General features: G+C 40.6%; 1 long non-coding RNA gene across 1 annotated transcript; it reads right to left on the bottom strand.

The window, feature by feature from the left end:
• Positions 1–15,989: 15,989 nt before the first annotated feature.
• On the bottom strand, positions 15,990–17,696 carry LOC310677331. Its single transcript, XR_014511082.1, has 2 exons — positions 17,506–17,696; positions 15,990–16,935 (listed from the first exon to the last, which is right to left on the bottom strand). It is a non-coding gene; the product is annotated as an uncharacterized lncRNA (long non-coding RNA).
• Between the last annotated feature and the right edge of the window lie 3,615 nt (positions 17,697–21,311).

Here is a 21,311-nt window from a genome sequence, read left to right as displayed (position 1 = left end):
TTATGCTTCCAGCATGAGGGAGAAAGTGAACATCTACAAGCTATCAACTGTGACATATTGGGCCAAGGGGAGTTTGGCTCTATATCACCAACATTCCCAAACACCTTGTAACAGCTTTAACAAACTATTGACTTTAAAACCTGCACTACCTTCGTTTCCACTTTGCAGTTCATTAAGTAACTGTTGGCCCTGTCTGTGTGTCTGTCTGTCATACTGATAGCATGAATTAAGAGCTAGGAATTGAGAATTCAAGATCCAGGCTGCCTTCTTTCCAGTTTTATACTTGGTTAAATAATTGTTGATCCTGCCTGCTTAACACCCCAATAATGCAAGATAAAAACAAAGGTTTTTCTTTTCATTTTAGTTAACAGCTGACCTTGCCAATCAAGCAATTTGACAACTCAAACTAATCAAGCACAATAATTTATTCAGAATAATAACCTAGATATTCTATTTTGTATTGTTAATAGACAAATAATAATATATTACATATGTGTAAGTTTAGAAATCTGAGGTGATATTTTTAGATTTTTTATATATATAATTCATATATAATTTATATATATATATAATTCAGTTTTAACATCACATTGGAAGATATATATTTTTCAAATTATTTTGGGCATGTGAAAACCTAGAATATTTAATGAAGTGAATTAGGTAAATGTGTTAAATAGAGCTTTGTTTGAATATGGAATGGATTTATATAATTGTGTAAGCAATGAATATTTCATTGATCATTTTCAAGTATTAGGTAATAGAAGACAGATGTTAATTCTTGGAGTGTAAACTAGTGAAATTAGATGTGTTGAGAAAATTGTAACACCTGCCATCTTTTGTGAATGAAGGAAAACGTAAACCAAAAGGAAGTAAAGAAGAGATAACATGAACAGCTGATGTAGTTAGATTTATTCTGGCACAACTCTGTAAAAGGAGTGTAGAAAGACCAATACAAAAATTAGAAAGCACAAAGAAGGATTTAGATAGGAAAACAGATAATATAGAAAAAAGACTGCAGATAGTGGAAGAGAAAGGTGAATTGATTTTGCAAACAGTCCAGACAATGAAAGAATTGAAAGAAAATCAAGAAGGTTTAACTCTTCAGCCTGCTTTAATAGGAAATAAGTTTGGGACACAAGAGGAGGTGGCAAAGAGAAATGTCCAAGGAGTAGATGATTTAGAGGAGAAGTTGGAGGAAGAAGATAGTTGGGGGTGGGGAGCAATTTTCTAAAACTTTAGGACCATATACAGTGTTCTGTAAAGGTTAGCACAACAGCCCTTGTGCTAGGGGATGGCAGAGTTTAAAAGTTGCACCACAAAGAAATCCAATGTAACAGTTGCACCAGTGAAAGCTTGTTGTGCCGCAGCTGATTCCCCTCAAGATTCAAGCCCATTGTGAACCCTGAATGTGGAATCTGGAGAATAATAGGCAGGGATTCAGTCTGAACATCAGCACAAAGGAGGAAATTGTTTCATTATAGTGAAATGTTTTAATCCACTGTTGCAAGCCACTTTGAGATTTTTTTAGTGTTCTGAATATGTTTTTAAAGGAAACAAAAGACATAGAAAGTAAAATATGGAAACCAGCTAGACCAAAAAAAGAAGTTTTAAATAAAATAGAATATGTAGGTAATTTTTCATGTGAGAAAGCCTGTCATGATGGGTTAAAGGCACATCACATGATTACCAAGGGGTGGGGGCATGCTGTCCCCCTCCCGAATTTTACTTATATTTTTTTCATTAGTACAATTTCCAAAACCACATTCACATTAAAATAAACATTTCCCTCATTGCTATATTACTCTATAATAAAACAATCATTTATGACTTCCCTTCTCCTCCTTCCCTGGTTCCTTTGATTTTCCCACCATTTCTGCATATGCTTATATATCCATTTAGTTCTCTTTTCCCTTTATTATTCCTTTATTTTATATTATACTGTTGAATTTACCATAATCCTGCTAACACTTTCACATGTTTACAATTATTTTCCAAATACTCCCCAAAGCTTTTCCATTCCTCTTTATATACTCAATCCTTGTGTTCTCTTATCTCACTAGTTAAACCTGCTAACTCTGCATATTCTATCATTTTTAATTGCCAGTCCTCTTTATTAGGGACCTCTCTCACCCTCCATTTCTGCGCTAACAAGATCTGAGCTGCAGTAGTGGCATACATAAAGAAGTTTTCCTGACACCTGGGCACATCTGTCAATGGTACATGCTTCTGGCTCCAACCTTGTATATTGTTGGCCCTGTCTCTGTCCATGTAATCAGAACTGACACACAAAAATGGGTTATAAAAGCTTTAAAGTTATGCTTGCTTTTGCATGGACAAGGGGACTCTACTCCTGCTGGTTCAATGTGATTCTGTGGTAGTTGTTGTTGGTATTATTATTATATTTATGTGCCACCCATCTGTTCTGGAGTACTTCCATTGAGGCTATATTACTCTCTCCCCAGATTTGGGGATATGCTGCCCATCTGACTTGGTTGCCCCAGCCACTCTGGGTGGTTCCCAACAGAATATTAAAACCACATCAAAACAGGAAACATAAAAAACTTCCCTATACAGGACTGCCTTCAGATGTCTTCTAAAAGTCAGAGAGCTGTTTATTTCCTAGACATTTGATGGGATGGCATCCCACAAGGTGGGCACCACTACTGAGAAGGCCCTCTGCCTGGTTCCCTGTAACTTCACTTCTTGCAGTGAGGAAACCACCAGAAGGCCATCAGAGCTGGACCTCAGTGTCTGGGCTAAATGTCAACTGTTGAGGTGAAGTTGGAAAGAAACATTCAATGGATTTTGAGAGGGGGAAAGGGGTTTGCTATGATTGGTGCCATTTCCTCATGCCTCCCCCTTTTCACCTTTTCCTTGCCCCCTAACCTTTGTTTTCCTGCATCCCAGAATAGCTACGTTCCCAAGGCCTTGCTCCAGGTTTTGGTAGGAGATGAGTCTTACAGCATCAGAACTGTGGTATCAGGTTTGTTTTTCTTTGTTTTACCTAAGAGAGCTATTTTAAATATTTGCGTCCAAACAGTGCTCTCAAAATACTATAAAGGATTGCAGCGCCAGCCTCTTACCCAGAAGCATGAAACAACACAAGGAAATGCAGAGATACTAATGCACATGTAAATGGGAAGCTTTTTTCTTTTCTTTTTTGGCTTGGCATGGAGTATCAACACTGCCTTGTGAAGAATTCCAAATAGTTCACGTCTATGTTTTTGCCTTTGTCCTTCCTTCATAGCCCCACACTCGTCTTTCTCTCTCAATCAACATGCATGCTAAAAATCCTTAATGTAATCAGTCACTTGTGTTTATGTAGCACCCTTCATGTAAACATCTCTGAGTGCTTTTCAGTCATTAAGATCAAATTAGAAAACCATCTTAGTAAATATAGGGACATGAATATTAATGTTAGTTTCAGTATTAACCCTGTCTAGGTAATATGAAGGCACTTCTTTTAATTTCTAGCTTACCTTGCAACTTGAGAACAATAAAACTATTGTCATATAGAGTGGCATTCAACTAAGTTTCCCCCAAAGTAGACCAACTGAAATTACAGTTGGTCTACTCCAAGTAAAAACTAGCGGAATACTACCCATATATTACACCCACTGAATTCAAAGCAGTTGCATTAACTGTGAAGCAGGGTTACTTGTTAACTTAAAATTGCAAGACCGCCCCTTGAAAAGTCTAAGCCTTGGATTATGCAAACATTAGACAAGGTGACGATTTCTTTCTTGGGTGCTATCACTTTCGATTTGGGAGTGGGAAGGAATCACAGAACTAAATGATCCCCCATACAAAATAAACCTTATATTCTTCTTGAAAGGGGTTAAGTTTACTGCATGTATGATGTTAAAGGAAAATATTATGAAAATGATGTATAGGTGGTACTTGACCCCTGTTAAATTAGCCAAGGTTTATCATAACTGTGATAATGTATGTTGGAAATGTAAAGAAAAGGAAGGTACCTTTTATCACATGTGGTGGACCTGTCCCAAGGTGAAGGATTTCTGGGAAAAGATTTATAATGAATTTTAAAAAATGATGAAATATACATTTATAAAGAAACCAGAGGCCTTCCTCCTTGGAATAATAGGTATTGAATTGCCCTAGAAAGATGTAAAGGTATTTTTGTATGCCACAACTGCTGCTCGAATTTTAATAGCCACTGACCTCACTGGAAGAATCCGCAACTAGAAAGAAGAGGAACATCAAGAAGATTGGAAGAAATTTAAAGATTATTTGAATAAATGTAATATTAAAAATTAGAAGTTACCTGAAAGTACTAATTAGGCCTAAGGATTTAATTAAATAAATGAGATTTAGAATGTTAAGAAAAGTTAAGAAATTTGACTATAATTGGAATATTGTTTTTGAATAATGATATTGGGAAAACTGCTACATTCAGTTACAAGGAAACTCAGATGGGAAGGACTAGAGGAAGTCAAGCAATATGTTTATGAGGGTGGAAGTTTAATTAATTAATTAATTTGTATTGTTTATGTGTCTGTTGTTATATCTTTTGTTGTTATTTGCTTTATTTCTTTTTATTTTTGTTTTATTTGTTTTACAGTATGTGTTATATGTGTATGAAACTCAATAAACATTATTGATAAAAAAAGAGAGAGAAGACTTATATTCTCCTTGCATGGCCAACCCTACTACGAGGCCATACTTCAGCCGGCAAATTTTGAGGGGTGGGAAGTGGGTAGAAAGGTGTGCTATGCAGTCTATCCTGCAGTCATTAAGGTAGCTTGCTGCCCTAGCATGGCCAGCATACCAATAAGATGACCTGAGGCAACCCACCTTGGGTAGCATGCTCCACCCAGCCCATGAGGGCATGGGCCTGGATCTGTGGTGGGGAGAAACACTAATGACATGTCTTGCACCAACCACCAAAAGGTCTTGGTCCAGGCCTGTCTTCCTCATATACTAGGGTTATTTCCTCCAGTTGGAAACATTTCTATTCTACAGTGGTACCTCGGGTTAAGAACTTAAATCGTTCCGGAGGTCTGTTCTTAACCTGAAACCGTTCTTAACCTGAGGTAACCCAAGGTACCAACCGTTTCTTAACCCAAGGTACTACATCTGGGTTAGCGGAGTCTGTAACCTGAAGTGTTTGTAACCCGAGGTGTCTGTAACCCTAGGTACCACTCTATTCTATTTTATTATTTTTAAAAAATTTGTATACCACCCTCATCCGTATATCTCAGTATATAAAAATGCAAGACAAGAGTCACACAAAAATAATAAAAACCAAAACAAACCAACAACCCCTTCCCCCCTCACTTCCCATAAACACATTTAAAAGGATATAGGGTGATAATCAGCATCTAGAGCTACACTGCAGGAACAAACATCTCTTCCAATATGCTTGTTTTGATATCTTTGTCCTGGCCCCTTTCTGCAAATCACTGAGGCTATGGCTGAATTGCTTAATATTGTTTTGGTTTATAATTCCACCTGCTTTAAAAAAGAGAGAAAAGAAATACACGTATCGATTTTTGTGAGGCGTGGAGGTTATAATACTCTTCGTAAACTGCATCAGTCTATCCCTTGGCTGAATACTCAGTCCTTGCCTATGGTTATCAGTTTACAAGCACAGAGGAAAAAACCCATCGTGTGAAATTAAAAATGCATTATCAGCCTATCCATTCAAAGAATGAAATTATGGATCCAGGATAAATCAATCATCTCGGCGGAAAATGATAGCTTTCTGAGGAGAACTAGCAGGATTGCCCACTTGCTTTTATTGCTGTGCGGGTTATTTTCCCCAGCAAAGTTGCTTTAGGGTTGCTATTGGTTCTTTCCTGATAGAAACTCAATCTGAGTTTTAATTGTGCAGCCTTTTGAGCTGAAGAATAGACTTTGCTGAAGAAGAGAAACTGTTGTGTAGTACCCCCCCCCCCATGCACACTGTATATGAAAATCCTAAACAACAAGGGTTGAGAAGCAACACAATAATGATTCTCTCCTGGAGGGAACATCAACAGCAATGCAAAATGCCTTTCATGTTATATAAGATTACTGCTAACCTTTTCCAATTAGAGTCAGGCAGTGTTATTCCCTGGGAATGATTATACTGTGCCTTTCTGCAAATGGTGCCTGGATATTTTGATATGAAGGTCTTTCCCCTACATTCTGTTCATCGGTCCCCAGGAGCCTTTTTAATGTTGTTTTGCTTTTAGTTCATTTGCAATTTGCTCGTTGCAATACTTGTCATGTTGAGGTAAAAGGGTTGCAATTTCTCAATGTGCAAAATGCTTTGACTTAAGCCAGAGGGTTTCCTGTGCTTTGAAACTACAGGTTCTCCTTATCCATATAACTTCTAGAATGCCTCTAATATCGCGAAAGGATATCATGAATGTGTGTGTCCTAGCACTGTTGTTGGTCAGCTAATCCTGAAGAATCAGTAACATACCAAGCTCCTGCCTCTATTCCTGTCACATCAGCAAATGAGGAGAGACAATATAAACCACAGGAAACATTCTAGAAATAAAGTGGTTTTTTTCTAACTCAACCAATGTTAGAAAACATGCACATAAAACATATATTGGCAAAACCTATTGGTGTTTCGCAACTTTCTGACTAGTTGCAGGACCTTAGCCAGACCTAGCAGAGTACACGCAGAATCCACGGAAGCAATTGGAGACTTGGCTGCAGACAGGATAGACGAAGCAGGAACCAGGAACTTGTAGTTAGGTGTTTATTATATACAGTGGACTATATACAGGAACAGAACACAGATCTTTTGCTAGCTCTCTCCGACACGACTCACAACTCCTACCCTGACACAGAACTCTGAATCTCTGAACTCCAAACTCTCAACTAACAGTTAGTAGGCCATTAATTATCACTCCCTTGAGAGAGCTTGGCCAATCAGGGAGTGGTCTCCATGTCTCTGTTATCACCAGGCAGACTTACTCCTTCAGATTGCCTTCTGGCTATCTGCCAAACCTTAATTGCCTCTGTGTGAGTAGCTGCACGTACACAGTTTCCCAACAACATAAACAGGATTGTGTGCAGGTTGCCATTCTGCAGGAGTGCAGACCATGTTCAGAATGGTGTATTGGGTGTGGAATTCAGCTTTCTGACAATCTTTGGGTTTTTCAAAAATCAAGTTTCTAAATTTTATGGTTCTGCTTGACAGCAAGCAGGCAATACCTGCTGACATTTCAGAAACTAGAGGGATAGCTGAATCAGGCAGAGATCACTGGTCAGAGGCTGACATTCTGTGCCCTGCAAAGCGAAACCATAATAAACAATGCAAAATAGGACATGAAACATGTTTTATTTGTATATTTTAAATTGCTCGGGCACAGGCTTTTTTCTTTCCCTTTTTTTAAGTTAGGTACACACAAATGTACTATTATTATTGTGTGCATACAAATATTTGCAGATGGTGCTCACACTTTCTCAAGTCTGTGTTTCGCACTCTTCTCTTCATGTCACCCCTTTCTTCCCCAAACAAATTAGCTTCCAGCTTTTAGTGAGTACAACCACCAACTACATTTGTGACAGGGATGTTGCCAAAAAAATGGCATCCATGTGGTGACACAGCCCTGTCTTAGATGCAAGGTCTATATAAGCACTCAATTTGTGTTGAGTTTCAACTGTCGGCCATGAGGATGTGAATAAACTGTCCTTATTATTCCTTGTAATATTCCCAACATAAAAAATAATAACATTGCATGCTCAAAACATGGATCTTGAAATGCAAATATGTATAATCATAGAATCAAGGAAGGGACCCCCAGCTGGAAGGGATCCCAAGGGAAGGGATCCCAAGGGTCACCTAGTCCAACCCCCTGCAATGCAGGAATCCATGACTGATGACCATCACAACCATTGAATCATAGAATCATAGAGTTGGAAGAGACCACAAGGGCCATTGAGTCCAACCCCCTGCCAAGCAGGAAACACCATCAGAGCACTCCTGACATACGGTTGTCAAGCCTCTGCTTAAAGACCTCCAAAGAAGGAGACTCCACCACACTCCTTGGCAGCAAATTCCACTGTCGAACAGCTCTTACTGTCTTAGAAACCTCCAAGGAAGGAGAGTCTACTACCTTCTGAGGGAGACTGTTCCACTGTTGAACAGCTCTTACAGTCTGAAAGTTTCTCCTGATGTTTGTCGCAATCTTCTTCCTTGCAACTTGAAATCATTTTTTAATGTATTTTTTGATTGGGTAGGATTTTTTTTTTTTTTTGAATAGTTACCTTGCATCCTAAGTGCTCTGCTTTTTATTGCATTTATTTCTGGGTTACTTCTCAAGAGATCAGCCTATCACACCCCTTTCCCTGTGTAGTGTAATTGTCTGGAATGGCAAGATGGCTGGCTGCTTTTCTTCTGTCTTTTAAGATCTGTGATAACTGTTAAGAACTTAATACTGCAAATTTGTTTTTTCCTTTGGGCATGAGAACCCACAGCAGCCCATGGGAATATGTTGTACCTGATATGGACACACGAACAGACCAAGCAAAACAGCTTTTTTAAAAAGTCCATGCTGCTGTGACTCTAATCAGAGTCACTTCCTGCCCTGAACATTTGCTAGGGGTTGCTACCTCTCGTCACGCATCCACCAGAATCAGCTGCACTTAGCAGTGATCAAAGGTGGTCTCCAGAAGCTGGAAATCAATAAAGTGCTCTGGAGTGGTTTGAAATCAATTTGGATGAGATGCACTATGCTGCCTGCCTATATGGTACACATATTATCATCATAATTGAGAAGGTTTTCAGGCTTAACAGCAATAGGTGTGCCACAAAGCATGTCCCAAATTTCTGGCTGTTTAAGCCCTTTTAAAACAATCAAATTCCTTCATTTTGTCTCTCTTTATGCCTTCTGTTTTAAAAAATCATAAATCTATAGAGAAGCTGCAGTACAAATGAGACTTCAAATAATATTTAATAGGGCATTTCTGTTTAATCATGCCTTTCAGGATTTTTCTGGACTTCCTGCAGAGTCACTGGAACGAAGCTGAGCTCTTTCGATATATAGCTGAAGCCCTAGGAGAGCCACCTTCTGCGCTCAGCGTAATACAGATTTTAGCAAGATTGATTACAGCGGAGGAATTCAGAAACGTAAGCTATTAGTCCTTGTTCTGGGGCTGGATTTTCACTTACTTGAGCTGAATTTGCTCTCCATTCCCTAGGAGATCTTTCCTAGGACAGCATAACTTGAAATGGAGCCTTCTGCTACATGATTGAAATGGTTTTCTGTACAACTGAATCACACTCACTTTCCCCTCCAGATGGGAGAAAAAGTAAACCACTCAGAGCAGGAAAAATATATTCCTAGCACACTGTCCAGGGCTCAGTCGTGTTACAAGACTCTACATGAGAATACAGTCGTACCTCGGAAGTCAAACAGAATCCATTCCGGAAGTCCGTTTGACTTCCAAAATGTTTGAAAACCAAAGCACGGCTTCTGATTGGCTGCGGGAAGCACCAGCAGCCAATCGGATGCTGTGGAAGCCACGGAAGCCCCATCGGATGTTCGGCTTCCAAAAATTGTTCAAAAACCGGAACACTCACTTTGGGTTTTGATCATTTGGGAGCTGATTTGTTCAGGAGCCAAGGCGTTTGAGATCCAAGGTATGACTGTATTATGAAGATCACTTAACGTGGAGTCTTATGAAGGACATGATCCATATATAAAATTCAGATGCTGCCATTAGTTGCCATGATACCTTCTTGCTTGGAGGGATAAAAATTATACAAGAAATCAGTTTGGCAACTTGCAGCCCAAAGACGGGTGGGACCCTTAGACCAAATGCATGTGGATCATGATGTAACTTCCTGTGTATGGCAAGGAGAGGGCAAAGAAAGGAAAAGAAGGGCATCAAATGAGAAAGTGAGAGAAAAGTGGTTACAGAAAAAGGTAAATCCCACTTAGCTTGGCTTTAGCTCCACCCACTTTTGACTTCAGCCTGTTCATCAGCAATATGTGGCCCCTGACATATTACCCTTGAGGGTGTCTTTCACAGTCTTTCATTTTTCCAATTCATTCCTTCATATTTCCATATCAGTTTGCATGTTCTTTTTCAATACAGTCACCATGAAAGGTTATCAGCATTGCAGTTCAGATTTCTCCTAATACACACATTCGGTATGCAATTTCTGCCTAACATGCACATTTCTGCAAAACGTATTTCCCTAATGTTAATATTTTCCTTGATATAAATGTCTGGATGTTATTTTCACTAATATATGCATTTTATGGACACCTAGTAATGTGCATCCCTCTACACATTACCTAGCTGGCATCATTTTCCATTCCACTCTGTATTTCTTGCATGCAACAGTGTTTCTGTTCCGCTGCAGTATGCTTTCTGTCAAAAGCTGTGTTATTCAACTTGTTGCCTGCTTTGATGAAATTTACGTAACAGCTGAAATTTATGTAGTTACATAAATTACATTGCCATTTTATCATTCCACCCCATCCATTTCGATCCAAAGGAAACACAATGCAAATGGGGGGGGGGGGATGTATTCAATTACTCATTTTTTGCAAACTGTAAGAAACAACCTCAGCAAATACTAATTGTATTCACTGGATTTATTTCCATGCCACACAAGTGATAAATAAGTGAACACCAGCGATTTCCACTCCCATTTCTGTTTTAGCCAGAATTCACCCACATCCCATTGGATCAGTCTATTTCTGGTCTGTGCCAGTTTTGCATGCCTTCATACAAGTCTATTCCATCCTGCTTTCATATTAATCTGTGATTAAAAACAATAACAACAAAACATTGTATTTACATTTGCATTGAAATGTATTTTTGAACATCTTCTCTACAAAACACACATTTCTAAAAATATTTTCTCCCCGAGTACCTATTTCTAAATGTACCTAATTCTAAAGTAAGTAGCTGCTCTACACATTTCAGCGCTGCATTTTTATCTTTATTTTTGAGTTGGCCTGACAACTGCATCACAAAATTTGGAGAAGAGCAAAATCGAAGAGCAAAATCCAGTGGAGAGCTATATTTTTAATGCACACATTAGACCAGAAAATGTGGATCAGGTCAGTTCATACTGGAATTCACAAAGAACAGATCTTGGAACACAAACCAGTCATTTTATCAGTATGCCTTCCCTTTTATCTCTTAGCCCTGCCCGAGAGAAAGAGCCAAGGAATTCTGAGGAAAGCAAAAAGAGTTTTGAAGAGTAGTGAAATTACTCGGTGGGGTTCTCCACATCCTGGCCTGCTGTAGGAGTAGTATTAAAGGTAGACAGAGTAGTTGATGACAGGGAATTGGGATCGATGGGTGAGTTGGCTTGCACTTGCAATTTTTATGATGGGTTGTTAGGGGTCAAGAAAGTTTATTCTGCAGCTCTGCCTGATTAGTAGCCCCAAAGGCTTTCCAACCTTTCTTTGCACTGTCTCGCTTGATTCACTTGCCTGAGCTGTTCAGATTATACGATGAACAATTCCTTGCCTGGGGACAGTGCTGCCATAGTGTACCTTTCTTTCTTCTTGTTCTCTGATTATGACAACATACATGGTCGGTAGCAGAATTCAGAAATAGACTGCATAGTCACTTCTAACCATTACTAGATTTGTAGAGAGGAATGGTAAGAGCAAAAGAGCTCCTCCTTTAGGATGAAAAGCCCTTTGCACACACAATATTCCTTTTTTTATAACTTATTTTATTTTCATGTGGTACTTCTACTTAGGCTTTTAACCATAAATTTTCATAGTAGAAGCACTCCTGTTGTGACCCACCATAGATCAGACCACAACCCAGTATTGTGTCCTGACACACCGGTTGAAGACCAATGGTATAGCACAGGCATGTCCAACTCCCAAGAGACTGTGATCTACTCCCACTATTAAAAAAAACAAACTGGCAGTGATCTACCCATTGGCTTGACTTAAGTTGCTGAGCTTTTTTGGGGAGAGAAAGACACAAAGTTGTTGAGCTTTGGGGGGGCAATCGACCAGGATCACACGATTGACCGGGATCAACTACAGATGCCCCGCGATCAAATGGTAGATCGCAATCGACCAGTTGGACATGCCTGGTATAATGTAGTCCAGTGGTTTACAGCAGTCCCATTCCCCAGGGGTACAAGGTCCTTTGTTCAAATCCCTAAAGTCTCCAATTCAGAAAGAAGAGTGCTTTTACCTATCCTTAGCAGGATCAGAGATGCTCACATAAAATCTTCAACCAAAGAAGGAAGGTAAATAAATAAATGACACACTTTCACTGGGATGCAAGCAGGGAAGTTACACTAGACCACCCAAACTCTCTAATCCAGCCAATGGGCAGTAAAACCTCCTGAGCGTTACTGGATCAAAGAGCACTGCCGCCCATCCTCCAATCATGGGCAGCAAGACTTAGCCATACTAGGCCTGTTTGTTCAATGTCTTCAGGGAATTGTGGAAGCCATTCGGATTTCCACTCCAGAGTATTGCGGAGTGGAATGATTTCTGCCCAAACTCCACAAAGTGGAACTTGATAATTCTGCCCAGGCCTTGAAATAACGTCTAACTTATTAATAATTGCAAAGGTCTTGATTGCACTTAAGGAAATTCCATCCATCAAGCAATGGCTAATTAAGGTTTGGCAGATTCTGGCCTTATTGAAAATTAGGTATTGTTTGAGTTTAAGAAAGAGGAAATTGAAAAATAAAAAATCCATTTACAGAGCAATAAAGGCCTATTTATACAGTAGGGGAGAGTGTTGTGCTTCTACAAACATGGAGCAATGGAGGACATGGGGTGTTACCTGTTCAGTGGCAGGGGAGATTCGTTAGGAAAATCAATCCTGTGGCATTTTTAGTTTCTTAATGTTTACCTTGTCCCATATCTTCTTCTAGGACTGTAAGATGTGATTAGTTAAATGACTATTGCTCTGCCAGATAAGATAAAAACAACTAAAAATATGTGTTGCAGACGGGCTGAGGGGAGAGAGATGACATAGCATGTGGCCTTACGAAGAGCAAAATAAGCACTCCTTGAAACACTGAGGTGAACCTGTTTCTCTCTCTTCCCAACCTTGGGGTTGGCTGCCCTGTGCCTACCTTTGGCTATTCCCACAGCTTGAGCTGTATGGATTGGCACAATGCAAACTTGATCTCAAACCTTGGTTGTCACTACAGTCTGGTGGGATTTCTGGAACCTAGACCAGACCCTCGATGAGTTGTGTGTTTCGAATCTCTCACTCTTCGTCCTTTTTTTTTTTTTTAAAAAAAAAAAACTGTTTAGGATGCTTGCCGTAGTATGGTACCATCAACGTAATATGTATAAATCTTTGTAATTGCTATCAGCACATGTGAACTCACTGCTGGGCCATCTGTCCACATGTTGCACTCATTACTGTAGATGAGGCAAGCTGAACTTGGACAGCCTGGCTAGTTAGCTAGAGAGTCAGGTCATTACCATGGCAGCTATTAGGTGACTGTAGACTAATAGTGCAGGGCAGCAAAAATGTGTATTTCGTATATCCCAAACAGCATATATGCTGGCTTAGATCATGAAGCATAAATCAAGCTTTAGCGTTTGTGTCTCAAGGCCCCAAGACCCCAAGACCCACCCCCAAAATAAATGCACACAGACACTTATATTAGCTTAAGTTTTGGGGCAAATTTTGGCCACAACTTTATTGAAATACAATCACATGAGCAGTATTGGCTTAGGCATTGACTCCCCACTATAACTGACTCCACCTCTCAGGGTGATCGTCCAATAGGGTAAACCAAATGAGGGAGCTAGGTCAATGAGGACCAACCTAAGCTCACTCCGGGGTTCCTTTAACAGAATACCCAATTCCTGGAGGGACAGGTGATGGCCGCACCTCCCCTCCCCACAATCCAGCTGAGCCAATGCCTAACCGCCACCTTACAAGTTGTGACGATTTGCTAAGGGATAGGTGAAAACCAAATGGCTAAAAGCCAATCTGCCAAATGGAAAAAAATCCTACCCAGCCCCTGTTCCAAAACAGGCGACCCAAACCAAAGGAAGGCCAAGCGACTCTACCTAAGCTAGGGAGGGTGGGCGGGTGTTCAGCCGTGCAAATGCAAGTGCCCCACTTGCATCACACTGCTGCTTTTAAAGCCCCTGGGATCAGGCCACCTACTGGCTATTGGCTAAAACTTCATGGCATAATCCCAGGGGAATGGCCAGGACTTCCTGCTCCTTCCCCTCCCCACCATTTTAACCCTGACAGGTGAGCTCTTGGGTCCCGAGCGCAACCAGGGCCCTCTGTTATGAGGATCCATTTGCTTTCCCTTTTTTATGGCACTGTCCTTTAAAACGCTGGTTGGTTGTTCTAGTTACATTAAGAGAAGGAATAAACAGCATTTAATCTCTAATTAGAAACTCACTTCCAAATTACCTCGTTTCAAAAGGTAAAGGTCAGAAATTGTTTGATAAAATGTCAGATCAACAGCATGTTATAAAACGATTATTGTCAGAAAAGCCATGTTAATTGTTCTCAGGGTAAACATCTGCATATGTTCGGTTAAATTAGGTGAATTTTCTTCCATGGGCCTCAAGGATAAGTGCTCTTCTCATACTGAAATCTGGAGATGTTCTTTATTGGGTTTGATTGTACATTGTTTGCCCAGCAAACATGCCATCTTAAGACGGTCATTAGAATATACAGTCATACCTCGGTTCTCGAATGGCTCCGTTTTTGAACGTTTTGGCTCCCGAACACCGAAAACCTGGAAGTAAATGCTCCAGTTTTTGAATGTTTCTTGGAACTCCAATGCAGCTTCTGCTTCACTGCAAGAAGCACTTGCAACCAATCGGAAGCTGCGCCTCGGTTGTTGAACGTTTTGGAAGTCAAACAGTCTTCCGGAACGGATTACATTTGACAACCAAGATTTTGCTGTATCTGCTGCAGTCTCTAGCATTGCAACAGGAAATCGAACCCAAGGTGGAGAAATTGAGATTGAAGTGGAGTGGGAATGGGCCGGGCCAATAAGACTAGCTCAGTTCTTAGCAACAATGGTTGGATTCTGTAGGACAGTGTAAACAGATTACTATTTGAAAAGGGGCCAAAACAGGACCCTCACCCAAATACTGGGCTTAAGGCAGGGGCAAGTAATCCCAAACATGTCTACAAGTACCTCTTAAGTGATATTGAAAAATATGGACGCAATAACAACAGGTGGGAATAAATGGCAGATACCACCCATGGCAGTGATTGTGTTGCCTCCACCAATAGGTACCCACTGTGGGGTGTCTCTGTGTGCCCACAGAAGTTCAGTTCATCTCCCTCTATCAGAGGTGATTTCCCAGATGTTGCTAGACTATAGCTCTCATCACCCCTGACTGTTGCCCATTTTGGCTAATGGGAGTTAGAGTCCAACAACATCTGGAGGGCTATAGGCAACCCAGTCCTGCTCTGTGTAAACACTGTTTGAATGTTGGGCATTTGGCTAATTAGAGAACAAGTGCGAATTGTACAACATTACCAGAACAAAGCAATACTAAAATATACAGATTTTAATACAGATTTTCCCTTCAGAATTTCTGTGCACAATGTGGCTTATGCCAATGCAGGATCATACTACAATACTGCCTCTCTCAGATGCATTCCCTTTTTAAGGTTGCTGCCAAGTATTAGGCAGGCAGGGGTAGCACTGCCATGATTTTATGACTTGCCAGTGTTGAAATACCTTGAGGATGCTCTTTAGGGAGTGGCCACCGGGACCATGTAACACCGGTCCTAAAGGAACTTCAGCGGCTCCCAGTACGTTTCTGCACACAATTCACAGTGTTGGTGTTGACCTTTAAAGCCCTGAATGGCGTCAGCCCAGTTTACCTAAAGGGGCATCTTTACCCCCGTCACTCAGTCTGGACACAGAGGTCCACCTCCAAGGGCCTTCTGGCAGTTCCTTCACTGCAAGAAGTGAAGTTACAGGGAACCAGGCAGAGGGCCTTCTTGGCAGTGGCGCCCTCCCTGTGGAATGCCCTCCCGTCAGATGTCAAGGAAATAAACAACTACACTTTTAGAAGACATCTGGAAGCAGCCCTATATAGGGAAGTTTTTAATGTTTGACATTTTACTATGTTTTTATATGTGCTGTAAGCCACCCAGAGTGGCTGAGGAAACTCAGTCAGATGGGCCGAGTATTGTTGTTGTTGTTGTTGTTGTTGTTGTTGTTGTTGTTCTCATTATCACCATCACCACCATCATCATCCCTTCTCATGCCCTTTCTTGAAATGCAGCTGGGCTTCTGTCTCCACTTAGTCATTTGTAAGTTCCATGACTCATACAACAGTTGGTGCCTGTTCCGTTCCCGCTCAGCACATGCCAGCCTCTTCGCCTTCTCTCAAGCACCACTGTATGCATAAGCTGTAATTATAACTTGATTAGTGTAGTAATTCATCTTCCGTTTTTAATCTTTGCTGAAATGTGTGATACGTGGGTGCGAGGGCTCAGCATGTGAGAATTTCTGGGAATTTCTATTTCATATTTATCTGCACATTGTGTCTCAAGTTTCCATCTCGTGTCTCAACATTCCATCCCACTGTAGAATGACCAAGAAAGGGGTCTTGGGACATGAATGTGCAGGTCTCGTTGTCCATGGCTGTCATTGAGTTCCATAGGCTGCAGTCTTGGATGCAGTGGAGAATGGGAAAACCAAATCTTTGCCCCTGCAGAACAGGCTCATGAGAAGTAGAAATTTATCTCCCAGGACAATTTTGATCGGTGAGTGGCTGTGCAAGGTTTCATTCTCTGCCTCCACACAGAGAACTTTGAAATGGGTTGTGATGGATCGGTGCTGCTGTTGACCTGCCATCATCTCCTGATTAGAGACAGGAGGGTCCATGGAGGGTCCAATTTAACTCCCTATCAAGGCAAGAGCAATTGCCAGCCAACCGATTTCCCTCATCTCCAAAGGTGAATCAGCTCCTCCTCCTCCTTGCCTTTAATGTGTCCTTCTTAACATGAAAGAACTGCCTGTAATATGGGAGAGAGTTTTCCTTGAGCTTAGAAAGCCCAGCAGTCAAACCTACATAAATATTTGTTTTGATTAGGGGAAAAGAGGGAGCAAAACTGAAGTAAATGGGTTAGTTACAGAATACCAAAGCGAAAAAGACCATTTTTAATTCACCCATATAGTTGGTAAGTGAGCAGACCAGCATACTGTATAAATATCCCCTAATAGAGTTACAATTTAAATGTTTGCATGTCACTGAATTTTGCATTGCATTGTATTGCTATCAAATCATCTTTTTTCTATAAAAAAGGACAATCTAACAGCACCTAGGTTTCAGTATTAATACTCACATATGAAGAATGCATAGGGCAACTAAGGATTATCCATAAGCAGACAGCTTTTCATAGGAAAAAAAATGGATTTGTGATTTCTTTTAATTCAGGAGAATGGATTCAATGGCAGTTTGAAGCCATGACTGGGAGTGACAGAATGTCAGTGAAAGAATATTTCCCTGGTCAAATAAACTGGAGTCTTCTTCTTAAAGATCAAGGTTCTTTGGCATTTTCTTCACATGGGGAAGTGTTCCTTACCTCTTCCCAATGACCTGAAGGCGGTTCTCAGCTTTGGGAAACAGCAGCAGGAACATGTTTGGGAAATGTGGGTTGACCCCACCCCTTGTTCTACTTGATGCAGTTGCCACATTGCTAGAGGGAAGAATAAGGAAATGGGGCTGGGGCAAAGACTGGACTTCTCTTTCTCCTAGTCTATCAAACTTGACGCAATTTAGCTAGTAATGGTAATAGCATTACACACATGTCACCACACCTCACAATCACATGCAGTGTCATTAATTATGACAGCCCTGTGAGGTATTCCAGAATTATTTCCTCATACTGCAGGTGAGGTGATGGGGGGTGATGGTGAGAGAAAAGGGTTTTGCTTACGGCCACTGAGTGAGGGCAAAGCTGAGGTGAGAGGTGAGCTGAGGACTCACAGATCATTCTGGTTTTCTCCTATGCTATACCAGCTATTGTAATGAATTTGTGTCATGGCTATTGAGAAAGTAGGGACACCTCACTGAAATAGAGATTTTGTTTACTTGAAATAAAAGGGATTGGGGCATTTTCTGTTAAGGATGACCTTGAAAGGCTGGTATGTGGGGATAACGATGCTGTCCTTCCTTATAGTGTTATTGTAAGGATTACCAAGGACAATATATTCTCCACATAATATGTGAGAAGTGCTTTGAGCATTCCACAACGTAATAAAAATGTTGCTAGTGCTAGATGGATTTCATTAGGCACTCTGTGGGCTGGTTTGCACAGAAATGATGCGGTGACTCAAGTGTGATCAAACACCACAGATAGAACTTTCATGTCATCTCGAACACAATGCTTTTCCATACAGATGCCAGTCATCAAAGCCCCTTTCAGACAGGCTTGGGTGAATGACTCTGCAAAAGGGACGTGGCAGGATCACAGTGGCACGCAATGCCCCCTAAGCTTACATGCATGAAAACATTCCATGTGCCTACAAACTGTACAAATATAGACCTACCCGAAGCCCCGGTGCGACTGCTCAGCGTGTCGGGCCTTCGGGATAAGAGGCAGCTCTGCGCAAGCCGGGGGAGCCCTCCCGCAGCTTGCGCACAGCTACCCGAAGCCCAGGCGCGACTGCTCAGCGCGCCTGGGCTTCGGGATGCAGGCAGCTCTACGCAAGCCGGGGAGCCCGGGGAGAACTCCCGAGGGCTCCAAAGGCTTGTGGATAGCTTCCTGAAGCCTGGAGAGTGAGAGGGGTCAGTGCGCACCGACCCCTCTCGCTCTCCAGCCTTCAGCGAAAGCCTGCATTCACCCCATAGGACGCACACACATTTCCCCTTTGTTTTTGGAGGGGAAAAAGTGCGTCCTATAGGGTGACAAATACGGTACATCATAGGAGCCTACACAACACAAAACACTGTTGCTGTATGTAGGTTTTATTTTATTTGTTGTTTATCTTATACAGTGGTACCTTGGGTTAAGAACTTAATTCATTCCGGAGGTCTGTTCTTAACCTGAAACTGTTCTTAACCTGAGACACTACTTTAGCTAAGCCTGCATTCGCCTCATAGGACACACACACATTTCCCCTTCATTTTTGGAGGGAAAAAAGTGCATCCTATAGGGTGAAAAATACGGTAGCTGTTTTAACTCTGACATTTCTAGTTCCATTTAACAGTTCTGAACAGTGTAAACTCCTGCAAATTTCAAATTGTCAATTTGTTTTTTGCTGTAGTTTGAGCTGTGTTTCAATCAGCGAACATGCCTATTTTCTTGATCCATTATTTTATGTGCAATACATTATCTCTCCATTTAAAGTTGAAGACATTTGTAATTAACCTTCAAGTGACATAATTTTGCTCAAAGCCACAAATGCTTGAAACTGCAGAGTTTTTCAGTGTCCCAAATGAAGAATAAAGTGTATTGTGAAAGATGGTAGGGGACGGATATACATACAAACTGTTTCATCAAAGCAAAATGGAGATTTGTCATAGAGTAATTAATAGCATAGTGTTTGAACAGCCAAATCTGTTATTTCCGTTTAAAAGAGTGAAAATGGGTTTTTTGATGTTCAGTGAAAAGATGTCATAAAGGGATGGTTGTAAATAAAGTACATGGGGGGAGGAGTTTCTCCATAGGATGCATCAGAGATGACTGACATCTTCAACCTAGGAAATAGGGATGGATTAATCAGTCCATTTTCAGTCCATGGCATTTCTGCATGTTTACCAATCCCATTTCCTCATAAATCTGCCTGGATTTTCCTTTAAACAGACATACAAATGTACACCAAATGTATTTTTAAAATTCTTCTTTTTAAAACATATTCTTCAGAAAACATAGTTTCAAATACACATTCTCTCAAAATACATATTTTAAACACTTTGGCAAAATGTGAAATCTGGTGAACAAGTTCAGCTCCAGTCTGAACCTTATTCTAAGACATGGCAATCAGCTCACTTCTTACCAGGACTCAAGCATCCCTATTGGGCAGGCGGCTCACTGGTGAATCCTATTGATCAGGCGTCCCCATCAGAGCAAAAATTGAAATGAGTGATACAGATGAAGTCATTTTGAATTTCAAAACTTGAAAAATTAACAGGTTTGGGGGTTACTTTGGCCGTTGAGAATGAATTAAGTACAGGTGAGTCAAATTTAGGCATGAAGTCTCTTGTTAATGGGAAAACTTATTGTCACCTACCTAATCGTTCTCGTCTCTCTTGCAAGGATTTTCAAACACGTTTAAAAGGATGTGGTTTTGTCTGCTTCCTGATGCGTTTTGTCTGCTTCCTTCTAGGCAGAGGGCCTTCTCGATAGTGGCACTCTCCATGTGGAATGCCCTCCCATCAGATGTCAAGAAAATAAACAACTTTCTGACTTTTAGAAGACATCTGACGGCAACCCTGTTTAGGGAAGTTTTAATGTTTGATGTTTTATCCTTTTTTAAATATTCAGTTGGCAGTCACCCAGAGTGGCTGGGGAAACCCAGCCAGATGAGCGGGGTATAAATAAATTATTGTTACTACTACTACTACTACTACTACTACTACTTTGTTGTAGGTAGGCAGTCTAGATGCCACAAGAAGTCTCCAAACCAGATGGCTCCATGCTAATATAATGAAACAACTCATAAGGACACATATTCAGAAAAAAGAATGTCTCCAAGCCCAAGTTAAAATTTTAATTCATCATTGCCAGAAAAAAAACAGTTTCCCTCTCTGTGAGATTTCAGTATACTGTGAGAGAATAGAGTGGGATGGAGTATGCATATTTACTCAGAAATATATGAACTACCAGCACAAGCTAATCAACTATTTCATAATCTCCTTTAATCACTTCTGTATTTTCATGTGCCTTTTAAAAGTTTGGCTGACCCTATTTTGCAGAACTATGTAATATATATTTCTTTATTATCTTGGTCCACTATTTGCTGCAAGGAGTCAACCTTTTGGGTTGGTTTTAATACACAGGCTGAAATATAGCCTGCCTCAGCTTTCCATTAAAATTTGTAGTATCCAACAGGCAAAATTATCCATGCAAATTCAAAGAGTTTTAACTATTAGCTTCAATTGGCCCCAATTAACACATGGTAATTTTTGCAGATGTTCATCTGCAGAACTGGTACCACGTGGCTTGTTTGACCAGGTATGAGCACCAAATTTGGACACTCAGTGGTGAGAAAGATAAGAAATTGTTTGGTCGGTTAAAAACATCCATTTGTCCTCTAAATTTTTCTGCCTATATATTTGCCTATAATTTGGTTAGTTCATAAACATGCCTGTGAACAAGACTACATATTGTGAGAAGCCTACCTTAAGTGACCATAAAAACTAGTAGAACTGGAAACTTCTTTAGCT

The sequence above is a fragment of the Podarcis tiliguerta genome, assembly GCF_965153285.1.
Source record: "Podarcis tiliguerta genome assembly, chromosome: 5".
Lineage (NCBI taxonomy): Eukaryota > Metazoa > Chordata > Lepidosauria > Squamata > Lacertidae > Podarcis > Podarcis tiliguerta.
The sequence above is the reverse complement of the archived record's forward strand: the minus strand, read 5'-3'. Positions and strand labels throughout refer to the sequence as shown.